This window comes from Populus nigra, chromosome 16, assembly GCF_951802175.1.
Source record: "Populus nigra chromosome 16, ddPopNigr1.1, whole genome shotgun sequence".
Classification (NCBI taxonomy): domain Eukaryota; kingdom Viridiplantae; phylum Streptophyta; class Magnoliopsida; order Malpighiales; family Salicaceae; genus Populus; species Populus nigra.
Window position 1 is genome coordinate 1,096,135 of NC_084867.1, and position 8,546 is coordinate 1,104,680.

Genomic DNA, 8,546 nt, shown 5'->3' on the forward strand with positions numbered 1-8,546 from the left:
AGGTATCTTTTGAAGAAAAAGGAGTCCAAACCAAGATTGATTAGGTGGATCTTGCTTTTACAAGAATTTGATCTTGAGATCAAAGACAAAAAAGGTGCCGAAAATCATGTGGCTGATCACTTGAGCCGACTAAGGACTGAGGATATACAAACCGAAACAATAAGAGAGACATTCCCCGATGAACAGTTGTATGTGTTACATTCCTCTACAAGACCATGGTATGCTGATTTGGTGAACTATTTAGTCACCAAAGAATTCCCTCCAGGTTTGTCTACATCCCAAAAAGACAAGTTACGAGCTGATGCTAAATATTATTTTTGGGATACTCCTTATCTGTGGAAATTTTGTGTGGATCAAGTAGTTAGGAGATGTGTACCACAAGATGAATTTCATTCCATTCTTACCTTTTGTCATTCTCATTCTTGTGGTGGGCATTTTGGAGCAAAAAGAACGGCCCACAAGGTACTTGAAAGTGGTTTTTATTGGCCTTCTATTTTTAAGGATGCATATCATTTTTGCAAATCATGTGAAAAATGCCAAAAAACAGGTAATATCACTCACAAGAATCAAATGCCTTTAACAAATATTCTTGTGAGTGAAATTTTTGATGTTTGGGGTATTGATTTTATGGGTCCATTTCCTTCTTCTTTTGGCAATCTTTATATCCTTCTTGCTGTTGATTATGTGTCCAAATGGATTGAGGCGAAAGCCACACGAACTAACGATGCTAAGGTTGTTTTAGATTTTGTCAGGACTCACATAGTTGACAGGTTTGGAATCCCTAAAGCTATCATTAGTGATCGTGGCACTCATTTTTGCAATCGTTCAATGGAAGCATTGTTACGCAAATATCATGTGACTCATCGAACTTCCACAGCATACCATCCTCAAACGAATGGCCAAGCTGAAATTTCAAATCGAGAAATCAAGTCCATTTTGGAGAAGACAGTGCAACCTAACCGGCGAGATTGGAGTCTACGACTTGGTGATGCACTTTGGGCTTATCGGACTGCTTACAAATCACCTATAGGAATGTCACCTTATAGGATGATTTATGGAAAAGCATGTCATCTACCGGTGGAGCTTGAACACAAAGCTTTTTGGGCCATTAAAAAATGTAACATGGATTATGATGCTGCTGGGATTGCAAGAAAGTTGCAATTGCAAGAGTTGGAAGAGATTCGAAATGATGCTTACGAGAATGCAAGGATTTATAAAGAAAAGACTAAGAGTCTCCATGACCGAATGATTACAAGAAAAGAGTTTAATGTTGGAGACAAAGTCCTTCTTTATCATTCACGTTTGAAACTTTTTCCTGGAAAGTTACGCTCTCGTTGGATTGGACCATTTGTTGTTTCTAATGTTTTTTCTTATGGTGCAGTTGAAATTACAAGTTTAGAAACCAACAAAGTACTCAAGGTCAATGGGCATCGCTTGAAACCTTTCTATGAAGGTTGGACGACAGAACTCACCGCCTCTGCGGAGTTAGCTGAACCAATCTATGAAGAATAAGCATGCAACATGTCGAGCCAATGACATAAAACAAAAGCGCTTACTGGGAGGCAACCCAGCACAAAAAAAAAACAGATTTGCTTTCTTTTTCCCTTGTCTTTTATTTTTCGCATTTTACTTTATTTTTGTCATTCTCCAATATTCCTTTTCTTTTATTTTAACATTGAGGACAATGTTATGTTTTAAGTGTGGGGGTATTGGGAGAATGTTGGTTTTCTAATTTTGGTTTTCTTTGTTATTTTTCAAAATAAAAAAAAAATTATGTTTGATCTTTTGAACTCCCATTGGTTTTTGAGAATATGAGTATTATGTATGAGAATTAGTTGAGATAGATGAAGATATAAATCGAATGAAGGAGTGTGCATGCAAGTTTTAAGGTTTAATTGGTTTAGGGATTGACTTTGAGAATATGCCATGTTGACTTTATAGTGTTATACCAATGCAAGCTTTTGAGCCTTCAACATTATATTCTTTGATTGTGTCTTCTTTCAATGATATGTATCTTTAGAACTTGCTTCATATCTTGTTGAGATTACATTCATATTACATACATACATGAAGATGATAAAGGCATTAGGAATTTTAACCATTTGAGCCAAAAAGCCAACCTAAAGCATATTATCCTTAGTAAACCCCTTTTGAGCTTGTTTATCTTTTCTTTGCTTTATCCATGTATAAGCCTTAACTTTATATATGTTTTCCTTTTCCCTTGGCCAAGGATTAGTAGAGCATATACTAGTGATATTTCATGGAATTATGGTTGGAAATTATGTGAAAAGAAAGAAGAAGTGATGTTTGATGAAAAGATGGGCAAAGTTGCCAAAGGTAAAAAAAAAAAAAAAACAGAAAAAAGAAAAAGAAAAAAGTGTTCCTTTATGTTCTTAAGATTTTATATTGAAAAAGCTTGAAATCAAAAGAAGTTAAGCATTGGTGATTAAAGATGGAAAATTTATGTGCTTCGATGGAATATCTTGTTTGAAATATCATTTTTCAGAATGCTCTACTTTCTTTGGTTTGAACCTTTTTCTTTTACTCTCTTTTACCTCACCTTTACCTTAGCCCCATTACAACCAGAAAATAAGACCTTTTGATTCATGCATTGTTTGTAATATGTTATTAATGGAGATGAGATTGAAGAGCAAGCTTATAGTAGAACATATTCATTGATTGAATTTGAGAGATTTAAACACATAAGCCCTAAACACGTGAGTGTTGGAGTGTATATCAATGAGAGGACCTATCACTTTGGCATGGCATAGATTTCATTTAAATCCCGACGATTAATTAAGTTTTGAAGTTTGCATGTAAATAAATTCATGAAAATTTATACTCTTTATCCTTCTTAATTGTGTTCTTGTTTATAATGCATATATTCTTGGATATTGATGGGAGATTAGAAGATTAGTCATAGTGATTTCATTTAATTTAACTTCAATTTGGTTTTACCTATCCTTTCTCGAGGACGAGCAAGAGGTAAGTGTGGGGGTATTTGATGCAATCATATTATTCAATAGTTTCACCCACATTTAACTAGTGTTTTGCTTATGTTTTATATATAAAATGCCTTGATATTCTTTGTTTTATGTTTTGAAGGCACTTTTGGATGAAAGATGCAAAAAGGAGTAAATTGGAGATAATTGGCAGATTTGACCTTCAGTCGATGTTTTGTGCAGAGCGTGAGCTCTAGAGGTTGAAATGAAGTGATTCCAGTGGAATTAAAAAGGTAACATCCATACCTTTCTGGACATCTAAGGCAAGAAAATAAAATAAGAAAGAGCATGGAAATCGCAGCCTTCAAAGTCAAATCTCGCAATCTGCCAGTGTTGACCTTTGGCCATTCCAACTTGAATATCTGGAGCTACAGAAGTCCAATTGATGCAAACTCAATTTTGTTGGATTCATGACTCAAAGTTATATAAACGCTCAAAATTTCAGCCAAAAACGATGTCATATGAGGGAGATATGATTTTTCAAAGATGACATCTGAATTCTGCCAGCAAACAGGTTTCGTGAAGAAACGAGTCCAAATGACATTCCGAAGCATTTAAACCGATATCCAAGTTTTTATTTCAGCAATTTAGCTCCTCTAAATAAAAGCTTGAAGATTTCATGCAAGGCTATTTCTCCTTTTTAGGAAAATAGTTATTGAAGTACTTAAATGTAAACAGTCTACTTAATGGAGGACTATTTTGTAAAATAGAGACCTAGGGTTTCCTAGGATATAAAAAGAATGAGAGAAGAGAAGGGGAGCAGCCAGCCAAGGAGAGAAAAACGCCCCCTTCCTCTAAGAAACCCTAAATTATGCATTCTTTCTTCTTTTTGATTAGTTGTTCAACAAACATGCAAGGCTAAACACTTTTTCTTGGTTGCAAGGACACGGAAACCTTCGGATTTCAAGAACTGTGAGATTTATTTTACCTTTTCTTTTCAGTTTATATGATGAATATGTTTGTTCTCCTATGCTTATTTTTCCTATGATTGTTTATTTTAATTGCTAGAGCGGACTCTAAGTTATTATTGTAGACAATCTATTGTTAAGTTTGATATCAAAACCGGAGTTGTGGTATATGAACTTGTGAAGCAACTGAGTTTAATAATTGTGGCGGATCTACATTATTAATCTTAGGGAGAACATTCAATCAAATCAAACATAGACTGCGGACAGTTATGTTTTCTTGATTAATCAACTTATCTAGTTCTTAAGGCTGCCATTGAATTAAATTACTAGTGCGGACACTGTGGTTGTTTGATGGTTAGGGCTAGTTATACGGCGGATCCGTTAACTAACCAATGTTAAGAAGAGATAAATATTCAAAATATAAATTGATGTTTCGTTTCCATGATCAGTTCTGATTTCTGTAGGTGGATGTGTGCTTGTGACCAAGGTTTGTTCTCTTGATAATTTTTTGATTTTATTAAATTTAGTTTGATAGTTTTCTGTTTTCTTTTGCTTTAGCCTAGATAACGTCCAACCCCCCCCCTCCCCAAATTGCATATCATCTAGCATAAAAATCTGACTTGAATCTTCCTCGTGGGATCGACCCCTTGCTTGCTCTATACTATCTTGTGTGTTGTGTTTGAAGCTAGGGTAATTAATTTGTGCGACCGCGACATCGCAACAACCCGCCATCTTGGTCGACACAGAAATGGATGCCTGAGGGCATCCAAACAACTGCAAAGCATATCAAAATAGTCATATGCCTCATCTCTCTCAAATTAATTCAGATTCCATTCAATATGGTTAACCTCGTGTTGCCTTTACTATTGTCTAATAAGAGATGAACTGATGAATACCTTATTCTTTACGAAGGTTTGGCTGCCAATAACAAGGATAAAAGGTTCCAACCAGCACCCCAGTTCCGATCAAGTATCTACAAAACGAACTTAAACATCCTAATAATTCATGTGGCTTTTACTTATAAAAAACAATCTTTATAGATATTGTGAAAGGTGTAGCTTAAAGTATGGTAATTTGCATTCGTACTCCTTGGAGTCCAACATTTCCAGAAGGAGAATTCCTAACTCACGCAAGCATGAAGGTACAACTTCGTAATTAGGATCAGTACCAACACATGATGAGTAGTGCATGATGATACTATAGATTTTTTTTCATATTGAGCAAATAAAGCGGCTGCCAATGCATTCCAGTCTTCAAGAAACTGGTAGAAATTAATGAAGAGAAACTTGAGCTTATCCAGAGACATAATGCAAGTCAACAAAAATTCCACCAGGTTCTGGATTGATTAATCCAAAAAAAAAAGGGGTGGGGGGATGGGACTAGCATGTTGTACCATCATGAGGAATGATTTGAACTTCATGAAAATTAATGGATCCATGAGTTCCCGCAGCACCATTTTTGCCATCATAGATCCTACACATCTTTTCAACATGGATGAAACAGAATTCAGTACATCAGTAGCTCTGCTAGCAGCGCTAACTGGATACACTATTAGGTCTATCTATCTATTCATACCTCATGTCAAATGCAATCATGTGTGGGAGGTGCACTAATTCAATGGTGCTGATTTATTCATGTCTTGTTTCGTTCCTCAATATTTGTGCTAATAAACCTTTCCTCAACCATAAGTCTAGAACCAAAAAAATTTCCCATTATTCAATGCTGTTGAAGAGATAGCAAACTTTCAAAGCAGAATACCAGAAATAAAATTTGACTTCAATAGATAAACTGAAATTGTTGTGCATCAAGTGTTGTCTTATCAGAAAGCACAAATCAACAAGAGTTTTCCTCAAACACCTTCTCCTTAAAGAATTTCTTTCCTTATTCTATATATATCAAATTTAATTCTAAATTCAGAGAATCTAAAAAAAAAAAAAACAGCATAAGAGGGGGGAAAGCTTGCATTTACTTTAATATGCCCATCCACTGGGCTTATATGCACATTCTCCAGCCTCAACTCTGTATCCGAAAGTCCATGACTGTGCAAGTAGTTCACCTTAAGTAAGCTAAACAAACACCTTAAACTGTAGTTGTGCACAGCAAATGGCAACTATTTGTGCACAGATAATACAATTAAGATATACAAACTTGATACTCCAATCAAGAGATCCCTCATCAATATGCGTGTTATTTGCAACTGCCGAGAGACAGCAAGTCCTCCAACGGTGTCATCTCCCACCCTCCTGACAGATTCCTCATCCAATGCAAGATTAGCTTCCAAGGTAGGAATCCAATCTGATTGTTGAAGCCAATGTCTCAAAGAAAAACTACCATGATACTGCCATAAAATAAAAAGGAAGAGATAAACTTTCACATCCCTAAACTCACAAATGGAAAAATTGAAATATGGGAAGAACTGCTTCCACACGCAACATGCACGGAAATGAAGGCTTGTCCAATAAACGGAAAATCTCCAACAGGGGTCTCCTAGAAAGACTAACCTACCTAGCATAAACATCTAAATGGCTTCATACAACGAACATTTAATGCACACGCAATATAAAGATCTTACACAGAAACAGAACTTACCCCATGTACCAGAGTAAACGAACCACGGCCACTAGAAGGTGAAGTATAACCATAACTTGCATCGAATAAGAATGGTACATAAGTTCACGGCGAACCAGCTTCTTCAACACCTAAAAACACTTTAACAACACGAAAGTTACACCAAAATTCAAAACCTCAAATACAAAATAAACAAAACTCCAAAACTAATCCCCAAACCTCTATTGCTCGCATTCCTCTACGTTTTGCTTGAGTACTGACAAGTTTCCTAAGCACAACTTTAATGTTATGCAAAGGGCTGCAATTCCACATTATACTCATTACCTCCAATAATCACACGAAATCAAATAAGAAAAGAAAGCTAACCTATTAGAATCCTTTACTATTGCTTCGAAAACCACCTCATCCGCCTAAAACAAACCCCAATTCAGTTATCCATGCCATAATTATCAGTGCTAAGAACAATCACTTTTGGACATTAAACACTATCCTTAAGTGTTAATAACCGAAAATCACAACGAAATTAACAATATTTAACAGATAAAGATAAAAAATAAAAAAAAATTGAAGTAGAGTTTTCTGGCTTACCCGGCCACCAAGGCCAATACTGACACGATCAACTGCTTCTCTCCCAGAACAACTGCTTCTCACACCGATGATACTACCATTACTACGTCGTTAAATCAGTTTCATCGTCGACAAATTATCAGAAAGAGAACAGAATCCGACTCCATATATTGCCGCCGTCGCCGCCGTCAATCGATCAATCCGTTACAAGTCTAAGAATATTTTTTGATTCAGAGAGGAGTTAGTTAGCAGAAGGAAGGAGAGGAAAGTGTGAAGAAACAGAGAAGAGTGTGAGAGATGCGTGAAGGAATCCGGAGCCCCGGGCTTGGCTAGTGTCAACTTCTGTTTTTCCGAATATCTCCTACATTTCACCTCCCGTTATTTTTTGTGTTTTGCGTACGGTGCACACTCCTAGCTGCGCCACGTCACTTTTCGTTGTTTCCCACGTTTTTGCTTTGGAGCTAAAAAAATAATTCTATTATTATAGATTGTTATGCTCAAGGTTGTTAAACCGGGAATGTCTAATGAATTCAATTTCAAAAATTCGTAATTTATGGCTCGACTCTTTTTTTAATTTTACTCGAGATTGAATTGACTTTTTAATTATGTTAACTCCACGTGTAAGGTCAAGAACTGGTTCATGGGTAGTGATGGTTGGCCTCTGGATTGAAATAAACTATGGCGATAATTAGAAAAGAGTTATGTTTTGATTGCCCTAATTAATCAAAATGACTTTTTGATAAGTTTTTGCATGGCCCAGCTTCTCATGTTCATTAAAACCTTGGTGCCTTGATGAAGCCAATCTGCCAGAATATCTCTTTTTTTGTCAAGCATATGTTCCTGCTCTTCTTTAATTTTTCTTTATTAGCGCATGAAATTGTTTCTCAGTACTCTGTCTGCCTTTAATGGAGAAAAGAGAGAGAGAGAGAGAGAGAAAGTGAAATAAATCATGGTGAATGCAGGTCCAGCTGTTTGATGAGGCAAATGGAGATATGAACTTGGAACCCTCTGTCACCCTTAAGTTTGATGTACTATATTTTAGTTTGTTGGATTATTGGGCGGTCCAGAAAAAAAGAAAAAAAGAAAAGAATAAGGGTGGGTGGTAGTTACTTGCTGTGGGGCAGATGTGTCAATAACTATCATGATACGGCACATTACGAAAGTGTTTTGATTTTCTATTTTTGACGGTGATTAGTGATTTCAGTAAATCAGTTGTCGAATAATAGTCGTTGACTGTAATTAGTGATGTCAATAAACCAGTTGTTGAAGAATAATTGAGTTTCTTTTTTATCAGTTTCCACTATGACATGGTCCATCACAAAAGTGTTTTGATTTTCTACTTTTACCAATTATTATATATATATATATATATATCATTAAACCAGTTAGTGAAAAATGGTAGATCGTTTTTTTAACAGTTTTCACATACAACATTAATTAATTAGATCTTGAGAAATTTAAGTAGCTTGGTAATAAGATATACATATTGGATAATTGGTTA

General features: G+C 35.7%; 1 long non-coding RNA gene across 5 annotated transcripts; it reads right to left on the reverse strand.

Moving 5' to 3' along the window:
- Window positions 1-4,633: 4,633 nt before the first annotated feature.
- On the reverse strand, window positions 4,634-7,493 carry LOC133675449 (uncharacterized). 5 transcript variants are annotated; one of them, XR_009835418.1, is made up of 9 exons: window positions 7,067-7,486; window positions 6,845-6,888; window positions 6,698-6,776; window positions 6,500-6,618; window positions 6,059-6,248; window positions 5,486-5,949; window positions 5,304-5,391; window positions 4,807-4,883; window positions 4,634-4,684 (listed from the first exon to the last, which is right to left on the reverse strand). It is a non-coding gene; the product is annotated as an uncharacterized LOC133675449 (long non-coding RNA). The 5 variants fall into 5 exon arrangements; XR_009835417.1 differs by having other exon boundaries at window positions 4,807-5,600; window positions 5,880-5,949; window positions 7,067-7,493; XR_009835416.1 differs by having other exon boundaries at window positions 5,304-5,949; window positions 7,067-7,485.
- Window positions 7,494-8,546: the final 1,053 nt, after the last annotated feature.